At 38.8% G+C, this 21,407-nt stretch overlaps 1 long non-coding RNA gene across 1 annotated transcript in view; it reads right to left on the reverse strand.

Moving 5' to 3' along the window:
- Window positions 1–21,407, reverse strand: part of LOC124515839 (uncharacterized) — a 57,476-nt gene that overhangs the window by 19,084 nt on the left and 16,985 nt on the right. The window contains exons 4-7 of the long non-coding RNA XR_006962881.1: window positions 14,868–14,919; window positions 14,668–14,767; window positions 14,055–14,120; window positions 13,275–13,345 (exon numbers count right to left, since the gene is read on the reverse strand). This is a non-coding gene — a long non-coding RNA (uncharacterized LOC124515839). The remainder of the gene's footprint in view (window positions 1–13,274; window positions 13,346–14,054; window positions 14,121–14,667; window positions 14,768–14,867; window positions 14,920–21,407) is intronic.

A 21,407-nucleotide genomic window follows, 5' to 3' on the forward strand; every position in this document is an offset into this window, starting at 1 on the left:
GTAAATTCCCATGGGAACAAATCGACCATTTAGATAGTAACATGAATGAATGTGTTGTCAGAGGACTCTAGATGTGTATAAATCCTTTAATTACCATTTCCAATGCTAATGTATATACTTTAATTAGAGGTATGTAGTAGGCTTCTTTGTTAAAGAAACAAAAAAAAAAAAAAAAAAGAACCCTGGAACCATATGGATATTGCCTCATTTTCATCTGAGCCTTCCAGGGACTGTAAACCTTAAAGTGATGTTGGAACCCAACACTTTTCCATCTGCCAAAAAAGGTGAGAACAATAAGTCTTTGTGCAAAAGCTGCATATACATAAGAGAAGTGTAGCCCTAAACCGCTCTTTCCTTCTACATGCCTTTGCCCCACTTTGCTTTGACTAATTATATAATCTGCCAAGTAGGAAAGCAAGTGATTTTTCCCTAGCTTACTGATGACATGGCTTGTAGTAGGGATGCTTTGGTATGAGGCAGCTTTGAATTTGTCTTAAATGTGGAGCTATAAGGGACTTAAATGTGGAACTATGTCTTAAATGGGAGCCTCCTGAGAGAGAACTCTTGAGAAGCCGAGAGAGAGAGAGAGAGAGAGAGAGAGAGAGAGAGAGAAAGAGTGGAAGGGATTCACTTATGGCAATGGCTCAGGCTCTGGGTCTGAATTTCGGTCTGCTGCATACTAGCTCTGCAGTGGGCCTTCAGCAAGGTTTGAACCTCTCTGAAGCTCGGTTTTCTCATCTATAAAATGGGAGTAATAACTACTTCCTTGCCAGGTGATGGTGAGATTCCAAGATAATGTGTGTAAAGTGCCTGGTACTTAGCAGGTATGTGAGAAATATCTGACATAGTTACGATAGATTTTATTTTGTATGGAAAGAGTTTGTGTTCGAGCAGTGTGAGGTCAGAAAAGAATCAGGATGCAGGACAAATCTGATTCATGTTGATGATAACTTTTGATGCGTTTTTCTTGTTTCTTTGCCCTTCTCCTGTCCCTGGCTCTCTGCAGGTTAACTTAATGTTCCCAACTCACCCTATCCGCACCTCTCTTTTGTTTTTTCCTTTTCATTCCTTTAGACAAAGAAACCCGGCAGAGCTAGTCAGACCCCGTAGTTACAGGCGGGCTTTGTTTGGAAGTCAAAAATTGCTTCTCTTTCTTTTGCCCTGCCTGACTTTCCTCCTCTGGTCTTTTACTCTGTACATGTCAGTAATAAAATGTATTGTGAGACAGATCAACAAATGCATCACCTTGACACGTCGGTGAGTGAAGCATAGATTTGAATAATAGACTTAGCTGAAATGTCTTTCTGGGGGTGTCTAGTTGTGTTATTCACAAAACAATTGCTGTATCGGAAAACAACTGGTAGACACCTCCCCCAAACTGAGTATAATTCTCATAGATGTGGACTAAGGAAGCTATTTTCCTGAGGGATTCATTAGATTTTGATTAGCCTCCAATACATTTGTTCTGAACCACATAGAGGATTTCCCCCAGGCCAGGCTGGGGTTGCCAGCTGTGACAGAGATGGACATTTAATTTGTTTGTGATTGCGTTGTCAGGGCTGGACATTTGTCATCTGAGATTTCTTCTTTACTCCTTTCCCCCAAATCTACTCCTAACAAGGGAAATCTTAAAAATAAGGCAGATTAAAAATTGATGATATGGAGTGTATACTGGGTTGTTTTCAATTTTATTTTACTTAGTGAAAATCATAATTTTGGGGCCAGCGATTAAAATTCCTGACTATGCTACAGGCAAAGCTCACACTGCTCACAAAACACCCCAGCAATCTCATCCCATTTTTTAGGGAAGATTTAATAGCAGGCCTGTTCAGTGAGGCACACAAGTTCATTACCTTTATAAAACACTCTACAGGAATTTTACTAGTGTCCAAGGCGGTGCAGCTAGTGGTTTCTGGCTCCACATTTCTACAAAGGAACAAAAGACAACCTGTCCTGGGTTAGCCTTGCTTTTTGGTCTTTTTACTTCCTTGATAATTTCCTAAATTCAGTTATTTATACTGACTCTTGTAATCATTTGTCTTAGTTAGCAACCTGCTCCTACTGTGGTATTTCACCGTCCTTATGGTGAGGGTTGTTTTGAGAATATATTGTCTAAGCTGGAATCTGATCCCATGTGCTTGGTTCATGCAACATTTCCGCTGAGATACAAGCATAGGTTCTGACTTTTATGCTACTGTACAGAAGGTCAACTGAGGTGTGTGTTACTCGGATGTAATTTCTCAAAGGCAAACTGGGCAGGAGCAATGCTGGATGTTTGTTTTAAGGGTCTCTCTGGCCTTCAGCTTGTGTCTTTGGTAGTCTCATGTCAGATATTTATTTGATGAGGTATTGTAGTTTCAGTATCCATATTATTTTTATTTATTTTATATTTTTAGAATTTTAGTATTAGTATTAGTATTTTTGTGAGCTCTACACCCAACGTGGGGCTTGAACTCATGACCCAGAGATCAGAAGCCGCATGCTGTACTGACTGGGCCAGCCAGGTGCCCCTCACCATCCATATTCTTTTCAGAGATTAGACCACGCCTCAAGGAACTTTTAAAGCTGTGATTCTATTTGGAGCCCTTTTTATGGACATGACTTGATGGGGATTCACTCAATGTGCTCTGGGACTGGAAACTTGAGACAGTCACTTCTCTCCCACTCCCTGCTGCCCTGGCATCTGTGTACGTTGGTTCTGAGCTCTGTGTGGAAACGTTCTGAGTTGTAATACTTCTCTTAATTTCAGGGTTTATATTAAGGTTGGTCTGGTTAGGATGGAGTTACTAAATTAAGTAAATATAATTTTAATCTTGCTAGTTTGGAGAAGTTGGCTCTGTGTGGATATCCATATAGAATATAAATGGCCAATATTTGGCTCCATCACTAACCATTTGAGCGTTCACAGGGCCTGTGGATTTGAATTATGTACTCAAAGGTCTGGAACCCAGTTTGGTTCCAGACTCAGTCTTCAAAAGAAGAATTTGGCCGAGTTGTAAGCATATATAACAAAGAGCACCCGTGCACACACTGAAATGAGCACATGAGGATGTTACGGTGAGCCCGTGCATATTTTTGCTTCACAAGCAGTTGCTGCAGTGGTGTAGTGGAGGAACATTTCACCTGGAGAAGGAAGTTTCTAGCCACAGCTTTCCCACTAACTAGGTGTGACCTTATATAAGTCATTTAATCTTTCTCAAGCACAGGCTAGATATCTGCCAAGGAGCAAATCTTACTCGATGATTTCAAAGGTTCCTTCTAGCTCTAAAAAAAATCCTATGATATAGGATCATAAAGGGATGTTTTATTTGATTGTGACATTTCATTTGGCACCTAATTCTGTATAGATGTCTTCACTCAGAGTATTTGGTTTTTGTAGATTGACTACACGGAATTTATCATTCTATTAATGTACCTTAGAGTAAAATGCATGCTTGTGTATCTACCTGCTCTCACATTTATAATATATATTACATCTTTTTAATGTACATCATGAGAAATGCCAGTGGATCTAAATGAAATATTACTATTGTTGCATTCATTCTTACCAACTCTGTCAGGCTCGATGAATTAAATAAGGCACGATGTGTGCTACTGAAACTACATTTACCATATACTCAAGTGTCTGCATACAGCATAAACACAGATATTGAATATGCTTTGGGTTTTCTTTACCAAGAGCCAGAAAAGTTCCTAACTTGAAAATAAATTGAAAATCAAATGGATGATTTGATTTTTAAACATGAGGCTGAGCTATTGTTATAGCACCCATTGTCTCGGGCAGACAGCACAGCTGGGGACTTCTCAGTTCCTTTTGTCCTATACTTGGTGATTGAGCCAGTGAGGGGGGGGGGGTGAGGTAGATGTGAGAGGTACAGGTTATAAGATTATGAATAGTGGTAGGAAGGGTGAACAGAGGATCAAGAAGCCTGTGGGGCCTCCTGAGGATAGAAAAACCAGGGATCTTTGATCTCTATCTCTGTATATCCTTCAGAACATTTTATTTTTCCCCTTTCCTCTGTACCACCATCCCCCCTGCCTTTTTTTTCCCCCTGCCAGTTGTCCAGACAACTTCTCATCTTATTTCTTCTCTATAAAAACACTGTAGTCTTTTTTGGAAATCTCACTTTAGCATGCATGATTCTGGATTTGAAGAGTAAATGCACACCGGGAAAATTCTATCTTGACATCTTTCCACGGGAAGAATGTGAAAGGACTCAGGAGGCAACGGCCAGAGAGCACAGCATGGATCTCCATTTTGGGAAGTGATACTTAAAGTTCGCATTAACAGCCCCTGTCCTAGGCTGTCACCTGAAAAATTACGTAGTGATGTCAGAATGTTTTTTTTTTTTCTGCTTTGCGTTTTAACTTTTTAAAAAAGTTGCAAAATAATGTATTGAGAATAAAGCATACAACTCTTAAGTGTGCAGCTCTATAATTACACACACACACACTCCTTGTAATGACTATCAGGTAAAGATTTAGAGTATGATTAGCACCCAGAGGCTACAGTGTGACTCTTCCCAGCATATAAATCCACCGGTGTATATTTCTTAATCTCTTGCAACATGTTTAAAGGAAGGCTTATAGTTGTTTGACAGACATTGCTAAGAAAAATATACCCCATAGCTTCATTTTAAGAAGCAAAATTCAAGAGGCTCCTGGGTGGCTCAGGTGGTTAAGCATCCAACTCTTGATTTAGGCTCAGGTCATGATCTCAGGATTTGTGAGATCGAACCCTGCGTGGGGCTCTGTACTGACAGCGTGGAGCCTGCTTGGGATTCTCTCTCTCCCTCTCTCTGCTTCTCTCCTACTCAAGCTCTCACTCCCTTTCTCTCTCTCTGTCTCTCTCTCTCTCTCTCTCAAAAATAAATAAAAAGCGTTAAAAAAAAGCAGCAAAATTCAAGCCCTCGAAAACTTATTTGGATAGCATTGTAAGTGTGGGTACTAGCGATTCACTCTTTCCAGATAGTTCCAAGGGAAACTATTGCCATGATCTACAGGTATCTCTTTATTGAGGGTCATTGCGAGCCACAGAAGAATTCCAGCAGACTCATTTACAATCACACTCATCTTCAATAGCCATATTTGTACCTTCGTGTGTAATGAGGTGATTTATCATGGAATGTCAGCCATAGAGAGTTCAGTATAAATGAATTTGGTTTCTTAAAAAAAGGTATTTATATCTAAACACTTTTACAATAATCTGACATTGCCCTTTAAAGGTAAGCACATATTATGTGATTTGCATATGAAGAAACCAGGCATTACTCTTACTTGACTGACTGTCAGCTTCAGCAGCTGCACCTGGTAGTCCCCAGGTCTGTCATTGTTTCCATGATAGAGCTCATTTTTCAAGGGTTAATAACATAGACCTTAACATTCACTTTGGGTTGAAACTTGGCAACTACTATGAGTATACAGCCTACGGAGCTGATTTTAAACAAAAATGGCTTAAATTGATTTACCCTTTTCAAATTAGAGTATGTCACAATAATGGTACTTTGCATCAGCTCTAATGCTTTACATTTATTGAATGTTAAAATTTGTAAGCTGTTATTCCCAGGTAGTGATTTGGGGGAGACCAGTTATAGGACAAGTTAAATAGAGATTGGTTTCCATTTCCATTGAGAACTCCAAAAGAAATTTGCAAATTTTGACTATTTTTCTTTTGTAATATCATTGCTGCTTTAAAAGAAGAAATGTTATTGCCCTTACCTTTGATAGAAGAGAGCAGTTGTGGGAGTAAGTGCAGTTTGAAAAGAAAGGTGGAAAGAAAATGTTGGAAATCACATTTAGTTGTATAACGCCTTGATCTCAGGATGGATTCCTCTCAGCTCAGCTCCTCTGAGTGGTTTTTGAAATGGGCTGAGCTGGGGTGTGTGTAGTTGTTCATGGTCTTTAGTTTTTCAGTTTTAAAAACTCCACATGGAAAAAAAAGAGGGAATATTTGTATTCCCACCATCATATAAATTTTTGCTACTGTCTATGCGCATGTCTATTTTATATACATTTGTTAAAAGTATGAACTCTTCCATCCTTCTTACTGAACCAACAGAAGTTAAAACTCCACATTCATTTCTCTTTTTAAAATGACTTAGATGTCAGCATATTTGTATATTTAATGTATAGCCACATTCTAAGGAAAAAATGCTGCTGGCTATTTCTATACTGAAGGCCTCTTCTCAATGAGAGAAGAACTGGACTAATGAGGACATCATACTGTCAATTTTAAACTTTGATCAGTTTTTGACTGAGCATGATATAGACAGAAATTTGGAGAAGAAATTCTCATATGTATTAGATAGTAAGACTGAGTTATCATGCGTCAAAGATGCAACTTCATTCTTGTACAAAGACATGGCTGAGGAATAAGAAAAGCCTTAAAGTGGTTAGAGTGGAGTGTAATAAATTAAAGACATGAGTCTTGAAGAATGTAGTCTAGATATAGTCATGCTCAGAGGAAATAGCATTCCCCTTGGAGCGGGGCATTTTGGGATTTGAATTATGTTATCATTTATTAGGTCATTTGTGCAGTCTCGAGCATGCTCACTATACCTGTTGATACTCAACAAAGTGTTAACAGCGGCTGTCTTCCAGCCTTTTGGTAAGAATGAAAAATAATGTCTGTAAAGTATTTGTCACATAGTAGTTGCTTAACAAGTGGAATTATCGTGATGGTGTAATTATAAGGATTTAAAAAGAGAGTTCCTGCCAATCATATTATCTCCTTCTGAGAGGTCTCAGGGTACACGTATATCTACAATCTTCTTGGTGGTAACTTCTTCAGAAATCTTCATAATTTCTCTATGTGACTCTCACACCCAGGAAAAGACACTTTACACCTATAAAATAGGCAAAGGGGACAGTGCTGCCCAAAGAAGTATCTATGGTACCTATACAGATGGCATCTGGCCAACCAATCTGATCCTCTCTATGAGAAGTTTACATCCTAATCATATAGAAAATGGTAAGGCAGGAGAGTGGTAAAAGCAGAAAGACGTACAGATGAGAAGGCAGTAAGCCTCTATGGGCTAAAAAGAAGAGTAGAGAGAAGCCATAATATAGTGATAGTAAACAAATCAGTCACGGCAGAAGCACTGAAGCAAAAAACTGGGTCACTGAAATGGTGGAACAATTGAGCCATAAGCAATAGACGCATCTTCTGGAGGAGAAACTGTGAGGATAGTGGAGTGTTCTAGGAGTAATCCTACTCGAGTTGTGGCTGTACTTGGAATGATATTTCAGTTCTCCCACAAACCTGGTTCTATGCTGCCTTTAGAGGGTTTCTGGTCGCTTACTTCTCCAGTTATGTTACAATAAAGGCCCTTTCACTGAGGTAATTTGAGTGTATCTTCCAAAAAGCTCAATAAATACGTTGCTTGATCTATAGATCAAAGTCAACTTAGAGAGAGGACCCTAGGGATTTTCCCTAGAGTGCAAGTAAAGTCATGGATGTGTGAAGCAGTGTGGTATTTGAAGAAACTGTGAAAGGTTTGGTGTTCCTGGGCCATAAAATGTGAGTCAGGGAGAAGTGAGAGATGAAGCTGGGGAGGTCAGCAGGGGCAAGCTCTTTAAGACAAAGTAGGAAATGTGAAGGAGCTTGCAAAACATCTTATGGCTGAGGGAGTCCTTTAAGAATTTCTTTTTTTTTTTTTCAACGTTTATTTATTTTTGGGACAGAGAGAGACAGAGCATGAACGCGGGAGGGGCAGAGAGAGAGGGAGACACAGAATCGGAAACAGGCTCCAGGCTCTGAGCCATCAGCCCAGAGCCCGACGCGGGGCTCGAACTCACGGACCGCGAGATCGTGACCTGGCTGAAGTCGGACGCTTAACCGACTGCGCCACCCAGGCGCCCCCCCTTAAGAATTTCTAAGAAGGGAAATGATATGATTAGATTTTCTTTAGGCAGAGAAAAAAGGTTGTTCTGTGGAAGATCATTTGAAGGTGACAAGGCTAACTAACGGGAGACAGATGGGGGAAGTACTAAGTGGATGGGCTTCTGATTACCAGGGCTTTAAATAAGGAAGTGGCAGTAGGAATGGTGAGGAGGATATGGTATTCAACAGAATTTTAATTAGGTCAGAAATACTTGGTTAATGTAGAGAATGAAGGGGTCAGTCAAGGGTGGTTCCTAAATTTCTAGTTTGGGTGTCTCCAGGGATTGGGGTGATACCAATGTAGAAAGAGAATACAGGAGGATGAGATGGATTTGAGAGAAGATGGAACACACTATTTTGGACGTGCTGTTTATGATGTCTATGGGACATCCAGGTAGGGTTGTTTAAGAGGTAGTTATATGTATAATATGAAATCAGGGAAGAAGTCAGTACTGGGGACAGAGAACACATCCCTTTTATGAGGTAGTTGGAGTCACAAGGATGGAAGAGGATATGGAAGGGCAGGGGAGGAATAGCATTCAGAAGGTGAAGAAACACCATGGAAAGGGTAGGCAGAGGAAGGGGAGCCCACATCAAAAGGAGAGAAGGGATAGTCAGAGTGGAATGAAGAAAGTCAGGAGAGGATGGTGGAATTGCTGTCAAGAGAGGATAGAGTTCCATTAAGAAGGAAGTAATGATCAACATAATTTGCTGTGGCAATGAAATACAGAAAGAAGACTACTGAAACGAGGGAAGTTCTGGTGGGAAGGAGGGTTTGGAAGACATTGCAATGGAGCTCTGACCAGAAATGAATGGATACTGCTGTTTTGACAAGTTCAGCTGGAAATACGGTGGGGAGGGGAGAGAGGCTGGGCCGTAGCTGAGGGAGATATGGGGATCAGAGAGATAGAGAATCGAGGTAGATTTTCTTTTTCAAATAATGGGAGTTTATAGGCAAAAGAGGAGAGAGAGGAGCTTAATTCGAGATATAAGTGAGAGTTTCACTCATTAAATGAGGTCTCAAAGAAGAGAGATGAGTCTTAAAGGTAAAGTCATCTCATTCTCTGAGACTGAGGGAAAGTGTCAATGTGTGTGGCCACTGACACACTTGGTTGTGGTGGCCATAGTGGCGTGGAAAGCCAGAGGGTGAGCTCATGCCTGTGGATTCCATTTTCCCAATGAGGAGGGAGGCAATGTGGACTGCTGTGAGTGAGAGGTACAGGGCTGAGCCTCTAGGGAGACTGGAGAAGGTCTGGAATTCACAGTTACATTCAGGAGGAAGAGAAGGAGCTGATTATAAGGTGATAAAATGCTTATCAGAGCCTGAAGGCAGAGAAATTCAGAGACCGTGAATACGTGTAGTGATGCCCTTCTGCAAGGTTATAGGAGCTTCTCTCAGGCAGTGCTCAGCTGCCTATAATTAAGTTTATATCTTAAAACTGCATTCAAGTTTTTCATGTGTGGTCATTCGAATATGCATGGTCCTCTTTGGGTTCATTCTGAATGCATCGAAATGAGAATCAGGAGGGCTTCATACTGAGATGGTGGCATTTGGTCTGGACACTGTGGAGTGATCCTTAACGCTATCTCATATTTTGTTTGGTTTTCCAATTCAAGCCACATTCTCTTGGAACGAGAGCACATATATTTGGTTTTTTTTTTTTTTTTTTTTTTTTTTTACATAAAGCAAATTCACATTTGGGGGGAGATATGTTAAAGAATCTACTGTCACTTCTTGGGCACCTTGGATCATCCAAGAACCAAAATCATGGCTGTGGCTGTCTCTGCTTCCTTCCTGACAGAAAATGTATTCAAGCAGTAGCTCAGGCACAAATGCCTGAAACAAGTGGATTTACAGTGTTTAACACTTGGGCCCCACTGATCTGCTGGCTGCGTCATCCTCATTATCTGTGCTAACTCCTAAAGACTTGAGAAGCAGTTTTGTATAAAATAAAGGCTTATCTGAAGCTTTGCTCCCAGCTCCAACTGAATGCCAAATTTCTTTGAGTATGAAAATGCTGGCAGAAATCTTTTCTTGTCAACATGTATCGCTTTTATTCTCTTTTTGCTCCTCCGACTTCTGGCTGGACACGTGAAGAAACGTGAAAACAGCTGTGGAAGAGTTGTGTAGGAGGCAGTAATGGCTCTTTTAACAGCAGGGAATAGAAAGATCTCAAAAGTGAAGCCTATTGTCAGGAGACTTGCGCCCGCCCTGGCCGACTTCCAAGTGAGAGTTAGTTTGGATTAGACTTGGGTTGGGTAACATTTAATTTCTGAAGCGGAGATTTAAATCAAATTGTTAACCTCTCAAAGTTTAACCACCCACAGGTGATGATGGCACTTTAAAAAAATTACATAAAGATGCCCGATTCTTGGTAATAATTATAACGATACCGCATGTGTTCTTCTCAAATTTTCTGTCCTTGAGCCTTTGCCTTAAAACACTACTCAACATTTTTCGTGTGCGGCTGTTTGGAAATAGAGTTCTTTTTTTGGTGTTATTGTGGAATGAAGTAATTACCTACTTAACTTTTGGATGTTCAGTTAGTTTGATTCGAAAACATTCACCGAATAATTTCCCTGTAGATTTCAATTAGCGGAAGACTTATCTGCATTAGCCTTGCAGATGGGGTGGCCAAACTATATTGATTATCAGACTGTAAGGAATTATCTATAGCACAAAGGCCAAACCAAAACAGATAAGTGGCTCGTCATACACACATTTATGAGCCGATGGAATGACAGTCCTCATTTGAAAGCAAACAGTATAAATTTGGCCCATACCACAGTGGGTGTGAAAATTGCAAGGTAAAATAAAACAGATGAGACCATTTAAGTTTGAAATGGAAGAACAGATCACTGGCAACAGCTATTTACTTTCACAGTCACTAAAATAGGGTGTTTTGTTGTGAAAACTATCAATACAGGGTGATGGATACCCTGCTTAAAGTGCCAATATGATGCCATTCTGAACTGCAAAACGATTTCATTACAAGTGTATGGGGAACCTTTAAACATGACATTACGATGCGACTATAATGTAAGATAACAATGGAAAAACAATTTCAGAGTAAGTGTAAGGAGACTATAACCATGCAGTTAGAAGGCCACTGGAATGTGAGATTATAATAGCTCAACATTAAAATGGTGAAAAGGATATGGTCAATTGCTTTTTTTCTTAAACTGGGAATAACCTAGACAACATTTATACTCATGAATAGTATAGTCGTGGGACTATATTTTAGGGAGGAGGAAAACCTGTCACCACTACAACCAGTTCTCATCCCATTCAAAAGTGTATCCCCATCTTATTTCCCTTTCTTGAAGTTAAGACAGTTTTTTCTGACCTTATCATTCTCCTTCAACCATACCACCTTGAGGCTCTGTTGCAAGTTCATAAACATTTTCTTTCTTACTCACATGTAGCCCTATGACTTGGCCTATTAGCCACCTATGGGGTGATTTGTGTTCACCTAGGCTGGTTTTCTATTGTACACCTTGCCTCTCTGGCCTCTGGTTGTCACTGGACCTGAGTGGAAATCTTACCATCAGAGATGCATTCCCTCGGGTCTAAAAGGAATTTTCATTTTCAAGAGCATCTAATGAATGAAAGTTGAAGAAACACTTAATGAATTTCTAAAATTTAAGAACCTGTTTGAGGGGGGTTAACTTGAATAATCTGAGAAGCACAGACTCTGTCATCCGATAGACGTGAGTTCATGTCCCAGCTATTACACTGAGTTGTGTGTGAACCTGAAGACTTTTCCTAGGTCTTGATTTCCTCATCTGTAAAATGGAGCTAACAACAGCACTTAATTCCTAGAGTAACTATAGAGTGAAATATACACTTTGTGTGAAACATTTTGCATGGTACCTTCCCAATAAGAGGGATTCTGGAAATACTCTTTCCATGTAGATATAGAGAAAGATAAAAGAATGGTTTGGGATCTTGGAGAGTGAAGCCAAGGAGAGAGACTGGGACTTAGTGACAGTGTAAGGGAGAGTATTTCCCCCTGATTTCATTTACAATTTCTCTTTGAGCCCCTCTAGTTCAGTTCTGATGGAACAGTCTCTTAGTCTTGATTATCTAAGGCATGCTGGAGTTTTTATATCTTTTCCTGCTATTCTGCACCTTTAGGTTGTAGTTTTTATCCATAATTATACCTCACTTAGTACTGCTTTCTCTAGGATAGTGGAAAATTCTGTCCCTGAGAGATAACTGTGGCCACTGACTATGCTATGTGTCACTGGGCCTCTTTCCTTTAAGCTTCTGATTGGCCTGGTGCTACCTTAAATGAAGTTAACTTGTCCTGGATCACAACCTGGAGTTGACATTTATTAACTGCTATTATACAAAAGTATGTAACCAGAAAATTTGGTATGCCCTGGAACCAGTTTTAAATCTGTTCATCAATATCATACCTAAAGGACCGATTCACTAATAAGATCAAACATGATTTGATGAGCATAGAATAAAACCTTTTTTCCTCAGAGTTTTTTTCTGTTAAGAGTCTTGATTTTAACTGTGGTATTATTTTTGTCTAAAGCCCTCATGACATTAACAAAACATTCTCATGAAAGAGTTACTTGCCTCTAAAAATATATTCTTGGATTACTCAGGTTTAATGGCTTCATTTAGTGTACGCTTGGCTTATTTCCTTAAAGGTACTGCTATAGGGATGAGCCGTCAAAGGAAACAACACACTAATCTTGAACTCCTTGAGAGCAGGGCCCATAATACACATACAGTTATGGTCCTAGACCTTAGCAGTGCCAGACATTGAAGGTGATTGAGAAACGAGTTTTGGATAAATTTTATGAAGACTGTAAACCAAACCAGATTATTCAAAGCAGTATAATCTGGGGTGATCTGGAATGCAGTGCAACTGCTTTGTACTCAGCCCTTAATGAGCACCAACTATGTGAAAGAAAGAAATGAAGGTTAGCATCAAGGACATAACATGGAAGTGAGATTGGACAAGAACCTTATTTCTTATGTGTCTAATGTGTGTAAGACCTTCACATGCTTCATTGCTTCATTGTTCATTCAATCTTTTTTTTTTAATTTTTTTAAATGTTTATTTATTTTTGAGACAGAGAGAGACAGAGCATGAATGGGGGAGGGGCAGAGAGAGAGGGAGACACAGAATCGGAAGCAGGCTCCAGGCTCTGAGCCATCAGCCCAGAGCCCGATGCGGGGCTTGAACTCACGGACCATGAGATTGTGACCTGAGCTGAAGTCGGAGGCTTAACCGACTGAGCCACCCAGGCACCCCGTTCATTCAATCTTTAAAACAACCCTTAGATATCAGTATTGCTATCCATAATGCTAAGAGAGGCTGTGAGACTTGTCTGAAGTCACATACATGTAAGTGCTAGGTTTTGAACATACCTGTTTGGTTACAAATCCTTTGCTATTTCTGCTCTGTCATGTTGCTGCTCCTGTGTGAATTTAATTACAGTCTAACAGAAGAGAAGAGACAAGAACATAAAAGACTGATGGCAAAGTAGTCTGTGATAAATATCATTTGAGCAGAATGAAACACACCAAAGGGTCTGAATGAGGAAAAGATCACTTCTGCCTGAGGTTCAGTCCTCATCATGCCTTTTTTCCTCTTTTTTCTTCCATCTGCTTTATTGGGGATGCTGTTTTCCCCAACTGGTATGCCCTCTTTTTCTACAAGCAATGGTCAACACAGACTTTACAACCTGCTTAAATCAATAATTGTTGCATACTAAAAAACACTAGTCCTTAGGCCACTTGCTGTATTCCAGATCTCTTCTCCTTTTCTCCCAGCCTGGATGATCCTCTTTCTCTTTCCAGTGAGAGTTGAAGGTATACTTACTCTTTCGGGTCCAAATCAAATTCACTTTCTGGAAACTCTTCCCCCATCACAGTTAGTACTACCTTCTCTCTTTTTCTGCCAGCACATTGGTCATATATCTCTTTGGTACTTGTTACCTACTGTCTAGCAACGTGGAGTATCCTGATGGCAGATCAAGCTGTGTTTTCCTTTGGGATTTGGACATCTCTGAGCATATCTGCCATACTAGCAAAGTGGACTTGTTGGTAGTCCACTCACCTGAGGAATGGAGAAGTCTCTTTGGGTGGCAGGGATAAGGTTGGGAAAACAGAGAATCAGAAACACATACTTTGTCCAAAACATATCACCTTTGTGGTAGGAGGATGGGTTTCCTTGATGATTCCAGACTTCCTTGTGCTCCCATCCAGTTGTGCCTGAGTCAGAAGGTGGTGGGACATGGAAGAGGCTGTAACTAAAACATCTGAGACTGTTTTCATACAAACTACCTGTGAGATGTTTGGGACAAGAAAGTAGCCTCGCTAGAGAGTGACATACAGAGTAACACTATATGCATATGGTACTAATCTTTGGGCATTATACAGCAAGTGCATCAGAACTGTGGAGACCACAGTCTGGCTTGAGTTCATCACGGGCTTTAGCAGAGAATATTTGTCCGTGAAGTCTGTAGATTTCTGGGCAAAATGTTAAGCTGTATGGCAAGAGGACCACAATTCCATGTGCATGTGATATTTTGTTGATGGGCAAACTGGTATGTCTCCCAAATGGATGCAGTACGTCCCTTCAAATATGTGTAGAAACTATTTCAATGGATGAATACAAGTTTATTGAAAGAATTGCTACATTCATAGCAACTTGTGTCAGTATGTATTTTTTCACCTAACATATAAAATATACCTATTTTTGAATAAATGTAAGTGAATATGAAGCTTTTCAGTGTTAGAAAGACATTTCCATACTCACCAATGCTGTGAATGGTGAGGGGTGGAGTTAGTGACACCTGGTGGTGGCAGCTCCTACTAGATGACTTGACTCCATGAAGACTGGTCCTGGCCCTTCTTTACTATTAAACACATAGACATTGGTGCATGGCATTTAGTAAGTCAATACTGACTGAATGAATAAGGGAATGAATGAGTAAAGTTGGGATGACAAATGTCTACCTTTCTACTTCTGAATTCTGACATGTTACATAGAACTCCAGGTTTAGGTTCCCTGAAAATAAGAAAAAATAAAAAGAAAGAAGCTTTCAGTTTTCAGTCAGTTGGTACATAAATATTATGCTAATTAATGTGATGAAGTCATGTGATCTAGTCATACGGATCAGCCCACGTATGATCTTATTCCCATCCAAGGATTCAGTTGAGATGGGAATAATAATTTAATGTAGTGCACCTCATTTGTGACTGTCACAATAAAACCTTGACGTATGTTAGTTGTAAGAAAAAGATCCATGTCATTTGAATTTTCCTTCACTAATTTTAAAATATGAATTATAAAGGCTTTTGACTAAAAATGGAAATACTCTTTATTGAATTCTTCAAAGGGAATAAAACATGTACTCAGGATAATTTTAATTAAAATATTTTCTATGAAGAGGTGTCAGATTTGGCTGTGACGTGAGCCAGGTCTCCTAATCAGCTTTCATACGTGGGCCAGAGATTTTACTCCAAACTCTATGAGTAAAACCAGTACAGGCAATTCCTAAGTTTCTCTTTTCCCTCACCTCTGGGACTGTCAACTCTTAGAAAATCTGAGTAGGTCCTAATTTATAAACTTTCAATTTATGCTCATGCTATTGAAACATCATGGGAGAGATAATAAGAGGAAGCAGAATCATGAAAATCAGAGAATCCCAAATGGCTCAAGTGGAAAAGAAGTTTAGAGATTATCATAGTCCATCCTGTCCACCTTACAGATATAGTCCTAAATACGAAGTGACTGGTACAAGGTCACATATCCAGTTAGTTCTAGAGTTAGATCATCAAGATTTTTCTTGCCTCAAAACCTCTACTTGGCAGTGGTCTCCATTAAAAAAAAAAAAACAACAAAACAACCCCCCACAATGTATCCAGGTTTTAGCTCCAATGTCACCTCTTCTAATGTTCGATAAACCTAATGACTTCCTATAAACATATTTTCCATTTGCCCTTCTAGAGCATCTTTGCACCTGCTCCAGTGAGTCGACCTTTAAGGACAATATCAGTAGGTTCCATTGCCCCCTGACTTCTGGGTTGGGTTTGGCCAATGGGAGACTTGGCAAGGTGTTGGTAGGCAGGAGGAAATTGAGGTCAGTGCATTTATTATCATGGTGGCCTGGCAATATGACTATAAGCCATTGGTGGCTGTGTTCACTACTAAAAGCCACAGTTCCTATTGGGAGACCCTCCTTCAGTTATAGCTTTCTCTTTGGGTTCTGGTAACTGCTCCATTCCTTTGTCCATTCAGGCCTAGGCTTAGTATTGGCTCCCACTTTTTATTAGTCCCAAGGTACTTCACTGTTCCTTATTGGCTTATCTTATACTCCCCACACCATTTAAACAGTACCTTTATTAAACTCTCTTCAGTTTCCCCATTGAGTATAAAATTGATTTCCTGCTTGAGCCCTGATTACTATACCCCTCCTCTGTTGGCTTATTTTTTCCCCTCATAGCACAAATGACAAGCTACCTTCAACTTATTGTTTGTTTGTTTGTTTGTTTGTTTAATTTCTTTATAATCTGGCCTTCTTGATCAGAATGTGTTTCCATGGCTTGGCACAGTGTCTGACACATAGAAGGTACTTGATAAATGTTTGTTGAATGAATAGATCCAGGTGTACAAAACTTCTAGCTCAAATTTTTTCTTTCTTTCTTTCTTTCTTTCTTTCTTTCTTTCTTTCTTTCTTTCTCTTTCTTTTAATGTTTATTTAATTTTGAGAGAGACAGAGAGACAGAGTGTGAGTGTGGGAGGGAGAGAAAGAGAGGGAGATACAGAATCTGAAACAGGCTCCAGACTCCCAGCTGTCAGCAAAGAGCCTGACATGGGGCTCCAACCCATGAACGGTAAGATCATGGCCTGAGCTGAAGTTGAATGCTTACTGACTGAGCCACTCAGGTGCCCCTCAAAAATCTTTCTACACATTATAATGAGAATAACCCTATAGAACTTTTAGGCATGAATCTACTTAAAGGGGAATTTTAATTCACTTCAGCTACAATAGAAATTAAGTAGGTTTTTGTGGCTGGTGACTACTATTTAATATATAGCTTCTATGGTAAAGTGTACTTTAGATCAATCCATTATTTTCCATTATATTGTAATTTCATCAAAGCAGGGACCAGATGGATCTTGCCCATGGTTTATGCCCAAAGCTTTGGACGCTGCCTGGTACAGTGGTAAATTTTACTTGGTGCGAAATACCAAGCTGAACACTGGTGACCTGGAGATACATAAAGTGTAGTGCTACCCTGAGGGACCCATAGTCTTACTGAAGAGACTAACATATGAACAAAATCACAGGTGATGTAATGAGAAAGTGTTTCAGGGTCACAGAGAGAGGAAAAAGGCCAGTGAACTCTTGGCAGATGATCTGGTGGAGGGGGAAGGGGGCTTTCTATGATTTTTCCTTTTCTGAAACTACTTATTCAGTAGCATTAATTCAAAACTACAGGTTCTAAAGTGATATTTTGCAACCCAATCCAATCAGGAGCTGGATATTTCATATAAATATGAAGCTTTCCTGCTTCTTGCTGCTGGTTTTATATTTTCCTTCTTTTATCCTTTTATTTTCTTCAGAGAAAAAGTGAAAGAAGTAAAGATCATCTTTGAATATGGATTTCCTGAGTGTTGGCCATGTTCAAAAGATGATAAAATCTTGTTTTTCAAGAGTACTCTTTTAGAGCATCGGGAAACTTATCTGACATTGACTGTAGGGGGAAAAAAATGAACAACAACAACAAAAAAGAAATAAAGAAAAACTTGTTATATTCCCCACCAGAGGGAGACAATTTTTTTCCTTTTGCGTTTCAAAACCTAAATTCTGATTAACACAGATTTGAAGAGTACAATACAAGGTTTACTAGGGCTGATTAATACCCAGGGGAAAAAACAAACTTACAATCTAATTTGTTTACTTTTGTCTTTTAATATCAAATTATTTTCGAGATCTAAGTTCTGTTCTGCCAGCACAGTAAATGCTACTTAAGATGCATGGAACTTTAAGAGCTACTTGTTATTTCAATGTCGACTTTATCTCTAATTATATTAGTATGGATTCAGATAGGACACTGATAATATAACAACATGGAATAATTTAGCATAATTATTTTCTGTATTAAGACGTTTAGAAATCAACCCTAAACTAATAGAGACAGGGGCATGGTGGCGGTGGAGGAGGACGAACTGGTAGCAATGTCTCTTTCTGTTGGCAAGACTATAGATGACGTAATAAGCTGAAGTCGACTCGTCAGTTTTCAATATGCTGCGACTCTTTCAAACTTTTTCAAAAGAAATTGACTCACAGTAGTTGCTAATTTAGGAGAAACAATACATGAGCAGCCACTGCTATCTATGGCATTATCTGTGCTTAGGATAATTAAACATTTTATTGAAAATGTAGAAAATCATGCAAGACCTACTGTACTCTTAAAAGGTCCAATTTCATGCCCAATTTAATAGAGAGAGTGTGAGATCTACATGTCCAGTGTAATTACTTGGACATTTCATTCTTCTCTGTGGTTCTTTTTGGAAACCAGTTCAGATCTGACCTTGTGTAAGTGTTTTTTAAATGGCTCTGAAACATTTTACAAATCCAATTAGTGCACAGTCAGATCTTCTCAGCTCACCTCATTTGACACAGAGTACTGCCAAAGTAGCCTTACTGCTTATTGTGATCCTTATTTATTTCCTTTCTTTGTCGTTTTTTAGAAATGTGCAGCTAGACTGTGGAATAGTTCTCAGAGGCTCACATTTAAATGTGGGATGATATGGAGGCGTTAGGCAAAATATTTGTCTGGGTAGGAACATGAGTTTCTCATCATAATTCAGTGAAGGTAAATGGATGCTTTGGAAAAGCACAGAGTGTCACTTAAGTTTCGCTTGCCTCAGGTATCATTTAATCAGCAAGCACAGTTAATAATTCTGCTTTTCTATTTGTCAAGATCTCAATATTTTTTCAATATGAGGTCTGCTCCAGTGTACTTTACATGACACTTTATAATTAGTGGTACTTGAGAATTTGGCAGTTTTAAAAATTCATACAACATTCTTAGTTACAATTTATAAATGATTTTAAAGTATAATTAACATTCATCTTTACAAGTTATATGCAAACAAATATGCAAATTCAGAAATAAATATGCAAACATATAAAATGTTTTTGAATTAAGTAGTCCTTAACATTTTTAATGAAATCAATATTTTATTCATATTTTGCACACAATTTTGAGTACTTACTGATTTGAGGGGGTCTACGGCATATAGGCTTTTGCATATTGCAACCTCTAACTACCAGCAACAGGAGGAAATGAGAATGAATTCATTTTTGTGGTTAAAATACGAAAGGATGATTTAGCAGACAAACCTAATAGGTGCTGTTGACTGGATTACTGATGCAACTAAAATGGTCTTTCTGCTCCTTGAACTCGTAACGTTACAAGGAACCTCTCCTTTTTTAGATGACACAAAACCTGTTGGGATCTCAAGAAGATAAAGTTGAGGACATCAACAAAGTGCCCATTTAACTTCTTGGGTTGGTGATTAATAGAGGCTAATAAACTGACTTGTTCCCCATGGATTTTTGATGTATTAAAGCCTGAAAGGAGAAGAATGCAGGGGGCAGTATGAGATGAACAAAGGATTATTGGAAAATGCACTTTCAATGGAGAAGTCACTAAATAAGAGTAGAGATTCAATAAGTTGCTTATGATTTTAAAGAAAATCTATTCAAAACGTTAACCGACTCAAAATTTTAGTTTGCTCATTCAGCAAACACTCATCTTTAAGGCTTGGCTTCAGTTGTCACTCTTCAAGGCAGATTTCTCACTACCAGGGTCTTCCTTCTTTGAATTTATACTGCATTCTAAGTCAATCAGGTGCAGGTTTTTCTACCCTCATTCTGGGCGAGGACTAGACCTGGTGCTACTGGGGGTACAAAGAAGGAGAAGACTTAATAAGTTAGCATCACACAGTTTAGGTCTAAAATGTTCTTCAATTTTTACCATGCTTTATGATTATTTTTTAAATGGCAAATTTCTTGAAGGAAAAGAACATCATTTGTATAAAAAACGGTAAAAGGATTTATTTTGAATGGCCACTCTGATGAATGAGTAGTTGCTCACGGGAATGCTATGTAAAGAGGGATTCTGAGTTTGTGTCAGTATCGAACCAACACTGCCATGTTTTTGTCATCCTTGCTCAACTTAGAATCTTTTTTTAGTAGTAGCATTTCTTTTATTAGAGAATGAGAGCTTTATGATCCATTTAATTTCCCTTTTTTTTAGCTGCCAGAAACTCAGGGGAAAGTTCTAATATAATTTTCTTTATCTCTTTATTACTCAATTTTTTCTTTTATTTTGTGGACTATGTTACTGTATTCTAATGTGTTTTAAACAGCCAGTTGCTTTAAATCTTTTTGAAAAAAAATAGATAATTACATATTCTTCTTTCTGTAAACTTTATGGTGCCTAGCATAGGTCCAGGGCCCCAAAGGAAGCATAGAATAGATACACTTTGATTGCATGGAGAACACTGAACTTGATGCTGTCGGGGTCTCATATGGTAAATGCATAATGATGTATGAATGAGTGAGTGAATAAATGAATGATTTCAGAGGGAATTCAAAGCATGAGAAGGATCATGGTGGGATGTGATTTATCAGGGAAGGCATGGGACTGGAGATGAATCTTGGCTAATACCTTTAAAAAAGGCATAGACTAAAGATTGGAATAGTAGGAAATAGCTTGGTGGAGAATAAAGGTTTAGGAGGAATTTACAATGACAGGAGCCATAATGCAATAATATTGGACTCTTCTTACATGGGCCTATTTGCTTGGGTGGAATGTAAGATTTCAGAGATAAAAACTTAAAAATAAAAATTCATTCGGGACACATTAATGTAGTCATCCAGACAGAATTTCCAGGGTGCTTTTATGTTGTTTGTTGATGAAGATAATCCTGCCACCTACATTTATTTCAAATTCAGAAACAAAAGACACAAGATGTGATGATTTAAACTTGTTGATTTAGGGCAAAATTTTTCATTTACATGCCTCATAAATTAATCCCTTCATAGAATCAGAATAAGAAGTTGAAATTCTGATTCTTTGCAAACTGCTCCATAATGTCTGTTGGGGACTGGCTTTGTTTATTTGCTGCTGTACGATAGTCTTAGGTAAACAATATATGGTTATAGCCATGTGCATCTGGGTAGGCTTCAACATATTTACTATGCAACTTAAACATTAAAAAGCCAGATCTGCTGCACTTAGCAAAATAACTAAATTTCATTCAGTGTAAAACAAACCCCTACCATCTTTTTGTCAAGTAACCTTGGTCTTTACAGACCATCCCTACCCAATCAGTCACTTCCATATGCTTCTCCTTCTTCCTTTATTCTAGGTTTTTTTTCTCAACATTTTGTTTCTCTGGGCTGAATTTCATCTCAGTTGATTGCCCAATTCACTTTTCATTCAGTCATAATTGTTTTTTGAATTGTCTTAAAT

The sequence above is a fragment of the Lynx rufus genome, unplaced genomic scaffold (assembly GCF_022079265.1).
Source record: "Lynx rufus isolate CCGP_SWC_20201006 ecotype Redwood Valley unplaced genomic scaffold, mLynRuf1.p SCAF_2, whole genome shotgun sequence".
Taxonomy (NCBI): Eukaryota; Metazoa; Chordata; class Mammalia; order Carnivora; family Felidae; genus Lynx; species Lynx rufus.